The sequence below is a fragment of the Mirounga angustirostris genome, unplaced genomic scaffold (assembly GCF_029215605.1).
Source record: "Mirounga angustirostris isolate CCGP_5_RB_7025 unplaced genomic scaffold, mMirAng1.0.hap1 SCAF_12, whole genome shotgun sequence".
Lineage (NCBI taxonomy): Eukaryota > Metazoa > Chordata > Mammalia > Carnivora > Phocidae > Mirounga > Mirounga angustirostris.
Window position 1 is genome coordinate 76,907,616 of NW_026991720.1, and position 17,566 is coordinate 76,925,181.

The 17,566-nt window shown below is 34.9% G+C and overlaps 1 pseudogene; it reads left to right on the plus strand.

The window, feature by feature from the left end:
- Positions 1–5,260: 5,260 nt before the first annotated feature.
- LOC123835819 (5'-nucleotidase domain-containing protein 2-like) overlaps positions 5,261–17,566 on the plus strand; it is a 94,908-nt pseudogene continuing 82,602 nt past the window's right edge.

Sequence of the window (17,566 nt, forward strand, 5' to 3'; positions counted from 1 at the left end):
TAGTACTTGACTGAGGCTAAGTTCTACGTACACAGGAGAAATCTATATGATGCTTACAGAAAATGACCAATAGAGCCTTGAGAACAGAACTAAGACAGGAAAGGTCAAAGAGTCTCAGAGGATTTAGGGGTCTAGTCTAGCCAGGGTGGAAAGATTCTATTAATACTTTTTTGAGGCCCCAGCATCCAGCTAATACAAAAACATTCCATCTTGGGAATTAGGACCATATCCTAGAATAAGGTTTACTCTTGTCTGGCACATTTTGATTTTTCCTTCCAAGTTTATAAGAACTTCCATAACGTAACACCCCATCTGGGGTTCCTTTTATCTTCCAGTCCACCAAAGCCCAATGTTCAGACCTTATTGCCAGTCCATTGGCTACTGCTCAAGAAATGATAAAAAGCCACACTATGTTAACATTGTCACTATCTTGTTTATTTGATGCCACAAACATACCAATGTTAATTCTACTCATTCAGCAGATCTATCCTTTTCGTTGTCACAGGACAACAATGAGTGCATTGTAATGCAGCTGTTTTCCAGGCTGAGTGCCTGCAGTCTACTCTTGAGCTACCAACCTTGATGAATATTTGGCATCATCTAATAACGAATTATAGGGATTGGCCCATTAAGTTGTGGGGTTAGAAAACTCCTGAAGGAGATTAGTTGCAGGCTCAATGACCAGAGAACTCTGAGAGTCTTCTGTTCTTTTGTGCTGCATGCAGATTCAGTTTTTATTCTCTGGTAAGTTTGGAAATAGAGGTTAATAAAATTACCAGATGTGGTCTGTGATTTCTCCAAAAACCAAATAATTTAGTTACTCTCTAATTTTCTTGCTTTTCTTTTTGAACTGGCAAGAACAATAACTTAATCTTGGTGTCTGAGGGACAGCTCTTTTTCTCTTCTAACTTTTGCCTAAGCTGTACATAAGAATTTCTCCATTTTCTCTGTCCCTGTACTTTATTTGGGTTGTTCAGACATCCTGTGTAGTCATATGACTATTGAATACTTGCATTTCAGTTTTAACTTTGTCTTTAGACTAAGGTACCAACATTTTATCATCAATAAAATAAATAAAAATATTTTCCAACTCAATCAAATCTCAATCTCTTATCAAGTTGAAGTAGTAAACAAGATAATTTAAATATCCTTGTGGAAGAACAATACTGTACTGAAGTCCATCCTACATAAATACAAACTGACCCAACTAGCCAAAGCTTTCTTTCAAAATAGAAGTTGAAAAGACAACATTAGCCAAATGATTAGAGAAAATTAATAAAGTAATTCCTATGTCCACTCAATAGCATTGGCCATGCCTGATTGGTATTAATAATTCAAACTGTGGGATATGCTACATTAAGACTATTAATCTATAATTTGCCTCTAGGATCTATCAGTTATTTTTACAGATCATATGAGATGATAAAAAGGGATTTATGTGTACTAATATATCTGTGTATTATAGATTCTTAATTAAAACTAACATTTTCTGGTGCCCTCAGATAGCTGATGTTGTTATAAATTAATGGCTTGAGTGGGCTTAGGTAATTCTAGATATTTCCATCAAGCATGCACAATTAAAACCAAAAAGAAATTTGCATTACATTTTGTCCTGGATCATTTTCATATGTGGAGAATTCCCTATGCAGGCATCACATTCGTTCCAAAAGAACATTCAGGTAGGGGTAACAACCATATAAAGCTTTCATTATAATTGTCTAATTTGAGCCATACTTTCATGTGCAAGGCTTCTACAATTGTTTTTACCAAATCCTGCTAATTGAAATACTGCTTTTAAGTTTTATTTTAGCAAGTTTAAATATAACCATATACCACGTATCAGGATTCAACAAATCCTCCAGTCATTTTAATTTTATTAATGCAAACTACCTTGGGTCCTCTGATGGGGGTAGAGCCAAGAGACCCTGGTCCTTCCATCACTCAGAGTCATAATCTTCTCTTTTACTGAACACTATTTTAACTGGAACTAGCTCTTAAGGGACTGCAGATTTATCTTTATTATAATCAGAATTATAAAGCTTGTAAAGCTAGCATAAATTAAATGACTCTTTAGTCGCTCTTTTACGGTTTGAGGAGTTGGTGGAACTTCCAGAACACATGATCTTTTATAGTAATCCCTTAGAATTTTAGTAGATTCACTATCTCTCTCTTTCCATGATATTCTTTTTTTTTTTTAAAGATTTTATTTATTTGAGAGAGAGAGAGAGAGAACGAGCGGGGTGAGGGAAGAAGCAGGGAGAAGCAGACTCCTCGCTGAGCAGGGAGCTCAACTCAGGGCTTGATCCCAGGACCCTGGATCACGACCTGAGGTAGAGGCAGATGCTTAACTGACTGAGCCACCCAGTTAATCAACCTTCTGTACATTTTTTACCCATTTTATTTTTTCCTTTTTTCTGAATAATTCAAATCTTTTTTTTTTTTTTCCATTTTTCAGTCCCACTCAGGGCAGTTTGACATGATTTGTCCTCATCCACAAGAAAAGTCAATTGGTATAAAGTATCAGTTATGCAAGATGAATTAGTTCTAGAGATGTGCTGTACGGCATAGGGTGTATAGTCAACAATTATTATGGACTTAAAAATTGTTTTTTTTTAAGATTTTATTTATTTATTTGACAGAGAGAGACAGCGAGAGAGGAAATACAAGCAGGGGGAGTGGGAGAGGGAGAAGGAGGCTTCCTGTGGAGTAGGGAGCCTGATGTGGGGTTCGATCCCAGGACCCTGGGATCACGACCTGAGCTGAAGGCAGATGCTTAACAACTCAGCCACCCAGGTGCCCCAACTTAAAAATTGTTAAGAAGTTAGACCTCATGTTAAGTGTTCTTATAACATACACACACGAAAGGTAACTTTTGATAGTGATGGATATGTTTATTACATTGACTATAGTGATTGCTTCACTGTTTATGCATATGCATACAGCCATGAAGTTTCACATATTAACTACGGGCAGGTTTTGTATATCAATTATACTTCAATAAAGCTGTTGAGAAAAGAAAATGTCAGAAAAATGTTTTCTCAATTATTTTAATATATTCTATATTTACATACATTTTATGATACTTAAAATTGATATCATAATTTTGTTTTTGCACTTTATTTAACATGCCTGGCATTTAGGCTGGATTATGGATTAAATAGGCTTGGGAATGTAACTATCATTTACAATATAGTTTTTCATTAGGAAAATATGTTTTGAGTGCCAATTGATCTGTGAATTATTTTGATACATAAACCTATAATGGGAAGGATTACTTAATTTCTTAATGCATCTAAGTTTTGGAATTCTAGATAACAACTGAAAAGTTTATGCCAAGGTGATCAATGGTGACTAAAGTGACAACTAATACCAAAAGAAATAAAGTCACAGAAGGAGCTGGTGCCAATTTTAACATAGCATCAACCATCACTTCTGGAAATAATAATAAAAAAAAAGGACATGGATTAGAAGAAACTTCCACACTACCATTAAAGTAGTTCTAAATTGGCTGCAGTCACAGATTTCGTTAGCCTCATAAGGAATATTTTTTATTTAATATCTAAGGACAGAGTTGGGTATTTTTTTTTGTTGTTGTTGTTGCTGTTGTTGTTTTAGGCTATGTGTTACATACTTTTACTTTTTTCTAGCTTAGCAGGTTGGAATTTACTCCTTCTATCTACACCTCTGCAAAAGCTGAAGCTAAGGAAGGGTCCTGAGCAAGTCTGAACATACATTCGACAGTATTAACATAAGGAAAGAGCTTCTTTGTTTCTCCTGTGCAAAATCCATTTCAACAGGGGTACAGAAGAGAGTTACCAATAAAGATACCGTGTTTCAAAAATCAATTAATTCCTTCTATGACCTATGTAATTATTTTATTTACTATTAGTCTGACAGGAATCATGTTTATCAAAAAAAAAAATATTTACCAACTCCCTTTTGGAAATGAATATGCCCTTCCACATACAAACTCAATGGTTCTAGCATTCTGGGACTACATCCTAGTTACTTTCATTTTTGTTAAAAGAGACAAAAACAGCTAAGACTTCCTGTCCATTAGAATGTAGTTAGTTTTGACATTCCCCAGACATGGGATCTACCAACAGTAAGCAGCATCCATATGCTTTCAGTGTTTGCACAGCTTCCCCCCAGGGACCACCCTGGAGCCATCCTGGACATGCTGATTTCTCATTCCTGTTGTCCTTCTCTTTCTTCCTCCCACAAGCCTCAGCCATTGCTTAAATTATTGAGTCAGGAATGGTTACAAAAACCTTCATAGTGTGAACTGCAAAGATTACAGGTGAGATAATCAACAGGACTCATGAACGTCTGCATGAGGTTCTAATAAAGGCAAATGATACTGTACAGAATAGAAGGAAAGAACAGGCAAGTGACAGGGTCCAACAGATTTGAAGCTTGACTCCCCTGGAATATTTCTCACTCACACCATGCACTTTGTCTCCAGGCTACAAACCACCTAGATGTGTGTGAGGAACTGTATTAGTTTCATGCAGCTGCTATAACAAATTACTACTGACCTGGTGGCTTGAAACAACAAAATATGTGATCTACACTTCTGGAAGCCAAAATCCTGAAATCAGCATCACTGGGTCAAAGTCAAGTTTTCAGCAAGGGCTGTGCTCTCTATGGAGGCTCTAAGAGACGATCTGTTCCTTGCCTCTTCCAGTTTCTAGTGGCTGCCATTCCTTGGCTATTAATGGATGAATGGGCTGCCCACGGTGGCTGTGGCACTCCAATCTTAGCCTCATGGTCACATCACCTTCTCCTCTTTTGTGAGTGTCAAATCTTCCTCTATCTTCATCTTATAAGAATATACATGATTGTACTTAGGGCTCAATTGGGTAGTCCAAGAAATGTCCCCATCCCAAGGTACTTAGCATAATCACATCTCCAAAATCTTTTTTTTTTTTTACATATAAAGTAAAATTAACCAGCATTCAGGGATTAGGATGTGGATATCTTTTGAGGAGCTATTATTCAGTTTATCACAGGAATCTTGATTGCAGGAAAGTCAGCCGATACCTCCACTGTGGTCTTTCACAGGCTACTGGTCGCATCGGTAGGACAGGCTGGTTAAACTTTTGTACCAGCAATAATAAATCAACAAACAAGCTGGCTCTCGGTGTTGCCAGAGGCATTTCAAAGATTAAGCAGTACATTTTAGATTACTAGGTAGCCCATTCATTCACCAGAAACCCGTCCAGTCAGTACCAGGATTCCAGGTACACTCAGCTTAAGCATGGAGGTATCCCAATCCAACAGTAAGATAATTCTTTCCTACTCAAGGGAAATTCAAGAGAATAATTTAGATGTTTTTGTTTGTTTCAGGAAGCAAAAGAGGTTCAGTTAGAAAAAATTATGAGACGAGTCCTCACATATCGGGATGAAGAGAACATACAGAGCTTTTGTTCAAAATTAGCATTCAAGACCAGTGACAGTATTCTCCCCAACTAAATGGAATCTAAGCAACTATAATAAGCACAATAACAGCAATAAGACTTCAAACACTGCAATTACATTGTAATTCTACTCCAGCAACACCTGTTGAGAATGTTGAAAACCTGACTATAAAACTTTGATAATCATCTGCTACTCTCCACCTTTCTGATTCATCAAATCACCAGATTTTTCCATATCAAAAATTCTGTTTTTCTCATGCTTACCTTTTTATTTCCACTGCCAAACCTGTTTTTCAGACTATATTTTCAAGAGAAGTGAACTGTGCTTACTACTGTCATCACTGTAGTCTTTTGCTATCTATGTTTTAATCTGTTGCTAGAATTCTCTTCCTAAAATACAGATCATTCTATATAACTTTCTTCTATTCCTAAAATACAGATTATTTTATATTACTTTCATCTCAGCAATATTTTCCTATATTTTACCTTCAAAATCTCCTTGAAATATTCTGCTTGCTTTGTACTTTTTGCAGAAGGAGTTAAGAGTAAGCTTTTATTTTCTTGGATAAGTTACTATACAATTAGGTCCATGGTTATTTACTTAAGGTACCAATAAAAGCCTGTTTGTCCTCATCTCATTGATTTTGGGCAACAAAACACACACGACGCAGAAAAAGATTTGTCCTTAAAACACATTAATATTTACAAAACGGAGAAAATCTAAACATACTAATTTCTGTGTCTTTGAGCTCACTGAGTATTTTAAGCCATATAAAGTAGTGCAGAATATGCAGAGGTCAAAAACTCCAGGCAGAATTACAGGTGAGCATAAGCAGATCTTGAGGAGATACTGCTATTATATCCTTGTATATGTGACTTACACAAGGCTCTTTTAGAAATTTATAATTCAGAAAAATAATGTTTTTGGAACTAATTATGTCAAAGAATAAGAGATTTTTTTATCCAAAGAGACAAGAAAAAAATCCCCCAAAATTGTTTTCATATTTATTTTCTTTCATATTGTGAGATAGTGGAAAATCTAACCATACCAGAAATCTCATAATTATTTATACACGTCATGCATTGACTCGATGAAGGTAAAGCACATATGTATGCTACAAAAAACAAACAAAACCCCCCCACAAAGAACAGAAACAAAAACAAAACAACAACTAAAAAGGCACAGGCTTTTGGAAAGAATGATTGGTTGCCATGCCATCTGTGATTCACTTGCAATTCAACCAGGCCTGACCTTCATCAGAATATCTAAATATGCTAGCATCACCGACCTTAGAACTAGTTCCAGTTTATAGAAGAAATTACATGCTTAGTGACATGGAGGGCATATTTCCTGTTTTCTTTTTTGTTACATAAAGAACATAGATAGGAAAAAGGGCATTCATTATCATACCATGACAACTTCATACAGACTGCATGGCCAATAAATGGTCTTACTAATATGTGCCCTTATAGGGTGTCTGTAGATTGTAAATGAGAAATTTGAAATTTTATGAAAATCACTGTTGTGGTATTTCTGTATATGCTTATATTAAAAATTAACCTGCCCTTGCTCTTCCTAATCAAGTAGTGACATGCTCCAGTTAAAACTTGATATATTGAATAGTTATTTCATAAAGGTCATGCAGTTTGCATGCATATGTGATGACACACTGCAGAAAAAAGTACTGTTGCGATCCATAAGGAAAGTAAAAAAATATATCGCAAATACATTTTAATTAACCTCAAGGTAGAAAGCCAACAATATATAGATAGAGCCTAGTATTTAAAATCAGAAGTCTGGGTTTTCAAAGATCAATTCACTGACATGTTTTGAATATCAATTTACTAATTTATAAAATAATGCTGATAACCTAGGATAAAATTTGGTAAAATAAACACAAAATTAAGACAGTTGCAGCACCGGATAGGCTTGCTTTCAAACCCTGGCTTCATCATTTGCTAACTGTGACCTTGGGCAAAAATCATTTATTAAAAATCAAACCTGTTAAAATAACTGTTCTAATGAACTTTTCACATTATGGAGTGATTTTAAGAATTAAGTCAGTGTATGAAAAGCATAGTAAGGGCTAAATAAAAGGTAGTACTTACCAGATTCCTCATCTGAGAAGTATTTCTTCTCCTTCCCTTCCTAATACAAAATAGTTATAATAATGACATCTTTACTCTGGAGTTGTAAGGACAAAAGGAGACTCTGTGTATAGAACTATTTTAGTAAACATAAAGCAACATCTATATTCAATTTTTTTTCATGATTTGTAGTTTTAAATTAGACCGGTGACCAGTGGACACATACACAAAAGTACTACATAGACCTGACCCCAATTTAACTAATTCAGTGTTTTAAAATATTTGCCATGTGGGGCACCTGGGTGGCTCAGTCAGTTAAGCATCTGCCTTCGGCTCAGGTCATGATCCCGGGGTCCTGGGGTCGAGTCCCACCTCAGGTTCTCTGCTCAGCAGGAAGCCTGCTGCTCCCTCTTCCTCTGCCCCTCCTCCAGCTTGTGCTCTCTCCCTCTCTCAAATAAATAAATAAAATCTTTAAAAAAATATTTTCATGTGAAAATTATATTATTGGCAGATGAAGGATATACCTGTTTGAATGTGCTCCCTAATTTCTGTGCTCATATTTTAAACTTTTCATAAAACTTTAACTCAAAACATAACTTTTGCACTTCCATGACTATGCTCTTGCTCATTTTCAGATGTATCCTAAAGGTTAAGAAGTTTAAACCTAAATAGTCTAAAAGCCTAAAGTGATTACTAAAAACATAGTTTTTAACCTGATATTATCTGCTTTTCTTCCCTACCACAACAATTAAGAGACTTGAGAGTAGCTTATAATCTGCAGTAACTAAATAGGTAAATGTTAACTATTTCTGACAAGTTCAACGATGCAGGGGTGGCTACCCTATATATGAGCTAATTAAATCTATTTGTTAAATCTTGAGGACTATTTCCCCATAACTGCAAAGCATAACAGTCTTTCTTGTTTGTCTTCCATGAGATCATCATTGAAATAACTAAGGGAGCAGTATTAGATTCATAAGAATGTCTATTACTTTTCCCATAGCTTTGGAGGTACCAAAACTGTTTTAAATTGCCATGAAGACTCCTAACCAACATTGTCAGAGAAAAGGCTTGTATATGAAGTAATTTCCTTGCTGATATAAGCTTAATTTTTAAGGGCTTCTCTTTATTAAAAAAAAACAAACCTTTATAGATTTCCCAAGTGTAATGTATGTCCCTTATCTACTTAAATACTATGGATGAGTATAAGTTACACTTATCTTAATGAGGTAGGGTGTCATTAAAATGATCAAATGTTATAATGAACAGCAAAAGGGCAAAGGCCTCAAGGGCAAGTAAACTCTTTGAAACATGTTGAAAATATTAATCCTTTTACCTTTCCACAGAATGACCTTTTTTGTGTGTTTTGATTTTTATAATTACTCTCTTTCATTCACAATCTATCCTTATCTAGGTGGTGAGCTTCTAAAGAGCAAGACTGTCTCATTAATCATCCTACATTGCCCCCACCCTACTTTGATCTGTCTGCCACCAGCTGCCACTGAGTTCTTCCCAATCCGTCTTTCTTATTTACTATTTATAAGCTTCTGTGAGCTGGGAAACTGCCTTATCAAACTTGCAAAAAATTTGCTCAGATATGTAGTAGGTTCTGAGACAGTGTCTGAGATACTTGTCTTAGGACATGGACTTCCTGACCTCAGTACTGACTTCTACATTCCTAGGAGCCCTCTGGATAGTTGACGTTGCCACGTTAGTGACTGTGCTTGGATTCAAGCAGTTTAAGTCATATGGGTTTGTTACAAACATGTCTGGTTTATATGATAGTTTAGATGTCACACCCACTTTGTAAATTATACAATACTATACTGGCTGTCTGAATTTTAAATATTACCTTTGAAAGCTAGCTTAAATAAAGCAATAAATAATCCATATAGGACCAAAACACTTTAATTCAAATAATGCCAGTGCATTATCTCCATTTATCAAGTACTTCCACAAATACTTCCATTATCTCCATTTATCAAATACTTCTGTTGTAATGATTTGCAACAGAGCACAGTGTTGCTTCTTACATTTTCATACATTAAATCAAAGAAAGACGGGCTCACACACATAGCTTTTCATATAGTTTTACTGCACCAGATGAGAGCTAATACTTTCATATTGAAGAACACTTGGGAATCCATTGCCCCTGTTCCTTTATTAGACATAAGATGTGCTACACCATATGCAAAGCTGACAGTTGCCACTGTTTGCTCACTGTTCAGAGTAAGAGCAAATAAAGCATTATTTATTATTTTTGGGAATTGTATCAGCATTGTCTTTGCAGTTTTTAATGCTGAAACAATGAGAATATTTCCTGCTTAATTTTCCAAAACTGAATCAAGAAAAAATGGGAAATCTAACAATCAGTAATAACAAAATTGAACTGGTAGTCAAGAAACTACCAACAAACAAAAGTCCAGAACCAGACAAATTCACAAGTAAATTCTACCAAACATTTAAAGAGTTAAATGAAAATCATATATAGATGCAGAAAAAGCATTTGAAAAAAATTCAACATTCGTTCATGATAAAACTCTCAACAAAGTGTGTTTAGAGGATACATATCTTAACATAATAAAGGCCATATATAAAAAACCAACAGCTAATATACTCAATGATGAAAAACTCAGAGCTTTTTCCACTAAGATAAGGAACAAAACAAGAATATCCACCTTAGCCATTTTTTTTTCAACACAGTATTGGAATTCCTCACCACAGAAATCAGAGAAGAGGAGGAAGTAAAAGGCATCCATACCAGTAAAGAAGAAGTTAAACTGTCATTATTTGCAGATGACATTACACTACACATAGAAAACCCTGAGGACTGCACCAAAAACCTATTTAAAGTAATAAATGAACTCAGTAAAGTTGCAGGATACAAAATTAATAAAAGGAAATCAGTTGCATTTCTATACAATAATAATGGAGTAGCAAGAAGAGAAATTAAGAAAATAATTCCATTTATAGTTACACCAAAATGAATAAAATACCTAGATATGAACTTAAATCAAAACAGTGAAAGACCAGTGCTCTGAAAACTGTAAAACACTGATGAAAGATATTGATGATGACATAAACAAATGGAAAGATATTCCATGCTCATGGATTGGAAGAATTAAGATTGTTAAAATTTCCATAGTACCCAAAGCAAGCTACAGATTTAATGCAATCCCTATGAAAATACCTGCAACATCTTTCACAGAACCAGAACAAATAACCTTAAAATTTGTATAAAACCACAAAAGAATTCAAACAGCCAAAACAATCTTGTGAAAGAAGAACAAAACTGGAGGTTTCAAAATCCCAGATTTCAAGATACACTACAAAACTCTAGAACTCAAAGCAGTATGGTACTGGCACAGAAATAGACACAGTGATCAATAGAAGAGGATAGAGAGTTCAGAAATGAACACACACTTATATCATCAATTAATCTATGACAAAGGAGGAAAGATTATGCATTGGGGGAAAGACCATCTCTTTAATAAATGGTGCTGGGAAAATTGAACAGCTGCATGCAAAATAATGAGGCTAGACCACTTCCTTACACCATATGCAAAAATAAACTCAAAAGGGATTAAAGACCTAAATATGAGACCTGAAACCATAAAACTCCCAGAAGAGAACACAGTCAGCAATGTTTTTTGACATTGACTGTAGAAACATTTTTCTAGATATGTCTCCTCAGGCTAGGGAAACAAAAGCAAAAATAAGCTATTAGAACCAAACCAAAGTAAAAAGCTTCTGTATAGTGAAGAAAACTATCAACAAAATGACAAGGTAACCTACTGAATGGGAGAAGATATTTGCAAATGACAAATCTAATAAGGGGTTAAAAGCTCAAATATATAAAGAACTTACATAACTCAACACCAAACAAACAATCCAAAAAAAAAAAAAAAAATGGGCAGAGAACCCAATGAATAAACAATGGCAACTGTCAACTTTACACCTGGTGTATCACATCTTATCTCTAATAAAGGAACAGGGGCAATGGATTTCCAAGTGTTCTCCAAAGAAATGGACAACAAACACATGAAAATATGCTCGACATCACTAATCTATTATCAATTGGTTTGTTTTTTTTTGAAATTGCTTTCTAGGGGCACCTGGGTGGCTCAGACGGTTCAGCGATTGCCTTTGGCTCAGGTCATGATCCTGGAGTCCCAGGATCGAGTCCCATATCAGGCTCCCTGCTCTGCGGGGAGTCTGCTCCTCCCTCTGACCCTCCCCCCTCTCATGCTCTCGCTCTCTCTCTCTCTCTCATCCTCTCTAATAAATAAAATAAAATATTAAAAAAAAGAAATTGCTTTCTATTTTCATGTTTTCCTTTTTCTATTCTTTATCAGCACACCCACCTATTTCTATCTATAAGCCAGTAGTATGTCAAAGTTTCAAATGAAATGTAAAAAGATGAGACACTACTTTGCCGATTATTTTTATTATTTCCTGGCTTTTTGTCCCTGTACCTGTCATTCTTTCTAATGGTTTTACTTAATTTTGATTAATTGGAGTCTGAATTATAACACAGGAATACAAATGGCAATGTAGGCAACCATCTATTTGCTAAGCATCAAGGGAATGATTTTGTTTTCCCCTACTCTCATCTTGTATCCCTACTGCTGTGATTGATAATTTCCTTTGCCCTATCCTCATACTGAGTTCATCTCTTGACTTCTGAATCCCATTCTCCAAAGGATTAAGTCACTAATACTTGCTGCTATCTCTCTCCATTATTAGAATACCTCCAGCACATCCACATTCGATTTTTCCATTCACTCCAACAGATTACTTATACATTGGCAATTGTATCTGTTATTTCATGGTTTTAGAAGTATCTTCAGAATAATGTGCTCTCCCATATCTTTCTTCTATAACAACTTCTTTCAGAATCCTTTGTGTTTTTTTCTCTTTGGTTTCTGTCTCTATCTACGATGATAGTACTTGGATATCTGTTAAAGCTTTTTGTGGTGTGGTCTATCTCCTCCCAGGGCTCCTCCCTGACAAATAAACAAGTACGTAGAGATAGATATAGGTATATAGAGCAGAATATTAATTTCGAAGACCTTTGTTAAGCCAAATCTGTGGTTTTTTCATGTTCTTTTTCTGCTTCATATTTTATTTATTTTTTTATGTTATGTTAATCACCATACATTACATCATTAGTTTTTGATGTAGTGCTCCATGATTCATTGTTTGCGTATAACACCCAGTGCTCCATGCAGTACATGCCCTCTTTAATACCCATTACCAGGCTAACCCATCACCCACCCTCTCCCCTCTAGAACCCTCAGTTTGTTTCTCAGAGTTCAGGTTCTTGTTTCTAAAACATTAATTATGTTAATGAATACTAAGAACCCTCCTTGGAGTCTATGTACCCATCCTAAATAATAAATTCAAAACTGATAATAATATGTTATTGTCATATTGTTATTTTTTTTAAAAGATTTTATTTATTTATTTGAGAGAGAGAATGAGAGAGAGCACGAGAGGGAAGAGGGCAGAGGGGGAAGCAGACCCCCCCACTGAGCAGGGAGCCGGATGTGGGACTCGATCCCGGGACTCCAGGATCATGACCTGAGCCGAAGGCAGTCGCTTAACCAACTGAGCCACCCAGGCGCCCTGTCATATTGTTATTTAAGAAACTCCTAAGGCACTTACCTAAAAAACAAAATAGTAGAGTTTAAGGTTATTTTCCTCTCATGTTTACCTTTAGTAATAATACTATAAAAATAAGTTAGGCAAAATTTTGTTTTTGTTATTCATTTGTGAACTTGGAATTTCATACAGTGAAATAATAAACATTTTATATACATTTAGGGATTCTTTTGTATTAAGAGAAATAAATATTTGGCTATAGATTGTTCTATGTCCATTTTGTACAAGTATACAACTACTTGGTTGAAGTCTTGGGTAAATACAATAATAAAAGTAATAATTGATAGAATGTTCTTACTAAATATTAGACAAGCTGCAATATCTCTAAAAGTTTAGTTAGAAATTATGCATACATCTCTAATTTTAAATATTTAATTCTCAAAACATTTAAAAATTTTTCAGTCTTGATATAATTATAAATTTGACTTTTGTAAGGAAAAAAAGTAGAGCACCTATTTCGAGAATCCTAATTCAGCACTCAAATTAAACACTCCTAGTCATTTATGTACATTAAGTTGCATGTATTCCTATCCATGGTTACCTGTTCTCTTCATCTTCCTAAGTCTAAGAGGTCTGATCATTTTTTTGTTTTTATTTAGGGAATTCACCTAAACATTCCTTAAGACTCATGCTTCTTGCCCTGAATAGCATACATGCTATGACTCTACATATGCCTCCCCCTCTCCCTTTTTTATGACATAGGACTGTTGCCTTGGTTAGGTTTAAAATTCTTGGTCTCTTTTCTTTTAGTAGTTGTCTATACATGTTATTTCAATGTCTTTAATTTTTAGTATAATAGATGAAAATAAGGTCAGTTTCATTCTTTTTATTTAAAGAATCTGAAAAAAATTTGCAAAATATTATTCTCATACTGAAGTTAGGAATCATTATATTATGTATCCAGGTATGTTTCTTTTCTCCTCTTTCATCTGAAATTTTGGTACTATTTTCATTCAATGAATTCAAGTCTTTTTTTTTTTTATTCTCCATTTGTTCCATATGAAAAATGTTTTATTTATATCCTCTGCATTAGTCTTCTAGGACATTTGCTTTTCTCTCTTGAGTGTAGCACTTTTAATTTTAATTGTGTATACAAAATATTTCTTTCATGGATTATTCAGACCACAAACTGACGGCTCAATAATGGCGATCCCATTATTTAATTCACCTACTAATTTCTTTAATGGAAGTATTTTAAACTTAAGATATTTTTTATTTTGTGATTGAATTCTCTTTCAATACTCTATATTTCTCTCAGTTGTCTTTGCCTTCTATTTTGTCTATTCTCGGGATTGTTTTTTCTTCCTTTCTGCTGTTGGCTCCCATAAAGTGCTCATTTATGGCTTTATAAATCTTTGTGATAGTCCAAATGTTAGAATATCTTATTGGGAATAATCCTATGAGGGAGGAAAGTCTAAACAATAGGTTTTGTCACTCAGTTATCAATAATCTTGAGGAAGCCTTTATTATCAATCATGTTCAGCTTCAAAATACAGCTTTCTTTACCCAGGACATAGCAAAAAAATTTCATAATGAGTTGAGGTCAAAGAAACTAGCAAGTATACCAAATAAAACACAACACTCATGAAAGGCTGATGCCGTCCTCCAATGATCCCTATCATGGGTAATGTTTTATTTAAGAAATTTGGGGTTCTAATGCTCTATATTTGGTCCCCTCCTACTCAGGAGAAGAGAAGAAAAATTGTGCCCTAGGTCCTTCTGCTGGGAGAACTCTCACTACAGAGTCAGCAGCTATAGACACTCCTCATACTTAAGCCAGCAGCAGTAGCTCAAGAAACGGCTCTACTCAAAACACATAGATGATATTTAGAATACAGGTGGAGGCACCAAATAAATTTTTAGAATCCCATATCCCCCAAATCTGCCAAGGCTTTATAATTTACTATTCTAAATGGAAAACCAACATCTTTAGTGTTGATTTCTCCACTGAATGACAGATGTGTAAATTATGTAACTGAAATTTCTGCTTGGATTCCCAATAGCCATGTTAAGCTTAAATGTCCCAAACTATCACTTTAAATATTTACTTGTTTACTTATTCATTTTTTTGCCTCCCCCACATCCCATGGAATATTGCTCTGTGAAAGCAGGAACTTGATTTGTCTTATTGATCCTGTATCCCCATGCTAGGTAGAATGCCTGCCCATACAGTAGCTGCACAATAAATATCTGTTAAATGCATAAATTACTAAATGGTAGAATACAATAGGAGTAAAGAATTCATGGAGGAACAAAGGCAATAGACTTGAAAAAAGTCCAGTCAGTGATAAATGTTAAATCAAACATAAAATACCAATTTTTACTATCTCATTTGAAAAGACTGAAAAGAAAGTAATTAAATCTAGGACACAAAAGTTGTTCATTATATATTTGTTGAATGAATAAATGCTGCATGGTATTGGTCTGGTAAAACAGACAATATTTGTTAGTGGGTATACAAAATAATTTGGCATTAAGGAGCAATTATACAAGTATAAATTATTTCAAAACACAGTACGTATCTTACAGAAATAACAAAGGATTTATTTATATACAAGAATACAAAGAATTATGTATCAGGGCGCCTGGGTGGCTCAGTTGGTTAAGTGACTGCCTTCGGCTCAGGTCATGATCCTGGAGTCCTGGGATCGAGTCCCACATCGGGCTCCCTGCTCAGCGGGGAGTCTGCTTCTCCCTCTGACCCTCCCCACTCTCATGCTCTCTCTATCTCATTCTCTCTCTCAAATAAATAAATAAAATCTTTAAAAAAAAAGATTTATGTATCAGAATATTTGTTGCAGCATTACTTTGCAAAATAAGTCTAAATTTACAATAGGGGAATGATTAAATGTGTAAATATGTGTGTTACAAAATTTAGTTATTTAAAATGCTTTCCCAAATCCATCTGACAATTTCTTCCATAGTTAACTCCATAGGAAAAAAAATGAAAAAAAAATCTAAAATATAAAGACATATACCATGTTCAGTGAAGAAAGAAAGAGAAGGAGAGAGACTATAAAGGAAGGAAAGATGGATGCAAGAAAGGAAAGAAGGAAGGAAAGAGGGAAGAGAAGGTTAATAAAAAGACAAGGAAAAAAGACAAGAAAATAAATGAAAGGAAAATAGCCATTACTAAAGGAAAAGATAAATAAAATCAATTACATCCATAACAAAATATTTTGTAGTCCTTTCAAATTATAAATTAGAGCTGTACCGATTGAGAAATATCCTGAAAGTAGAGTTGTATGAGAAAAGCAAGATAGAGTATGTATCACATGACCCCATCGTGTAAAGCAAAATCAAACAAAAATAACCAAAAAATGAATTAAAATCCTTACAACTATGTGTGTGTGTGTGTGTGTGTGTGTATCCGTTTCCATACATAAAGTATGAGAGTGACACATACCAATAAATGAATAAAGGTGGTTAACAAGGGTTATGTGGTGGGAATGAAGCAGGAGCTGCTTAAACAGATGGAACTGACAGAGGGTAACAAAAATAGAAAAAGAAAACAAACAATCAAGATGGCCCATGTAAGAAAGGAAACAAAGAGGTGGGCCTGCATGGCACAGTTGGTTAAGCATCTGACTCTCCGTTTTGGGTGCGGTCATGATCTAAGGATTAGAGGATGGAGCCCCACATGGGGCTCAGTGCTCAGTGGGGAGTCTGCTTGAAGATTCTCTCCCTCTGCCCTCTCTCCATGCATGTGTGCATGCGCTTTCTCTCTCTCTCTCAAATAAATAAATAAATCTTAAAAAAGGAGGAAACAAGGAAAATAAATTACTTAACATTTAGTCCAAGGGGGAAATTACATAATGTTTGGTGAAATAGTAAGTGCAAAACCCTGCATATACTTAATGACTTAAATTTTATTTAAGCATGTTTAAATAAACACGTATAAAAATGAAATTATGTTTTAGAAAACATTTTATATATAACAAAGTATTGGTGAAACAAGAATGAAAGTATATCTAAAATGATGTATTGATAGCAACATCGTGGTGGTATTTATTTTCTAATACACAATATTTTTTCTTATGTTAACTATAGACTTGTATAATGCAAATTTAAAAATCTCAGCAGGTTTTATTTATTTTTATTTTTATTTTTTTTTAAAGATTTTATTTATTTATTTGAGAGAGAGAATGAGACAGAGAGAGAGAGCACGAGATGGGGGAGGGTCAGAGGGAGAAGCAGGCTCCCCGCCGAGCAGGGAGCCTGATGTGGGACTCGATCCCGGGACTCCAGGATCATGACCTGAACCGAAGGCAGTCACTTAACCAACTGAGCCACCCAGGTGCCCTCTCAGCAGGTTTTAAAAATCAGGTAAAAATATACAGTAAGATAAATTTAAGGGTACTCAAGGGTACTCAGACTATTTAATTAAAAAAAGT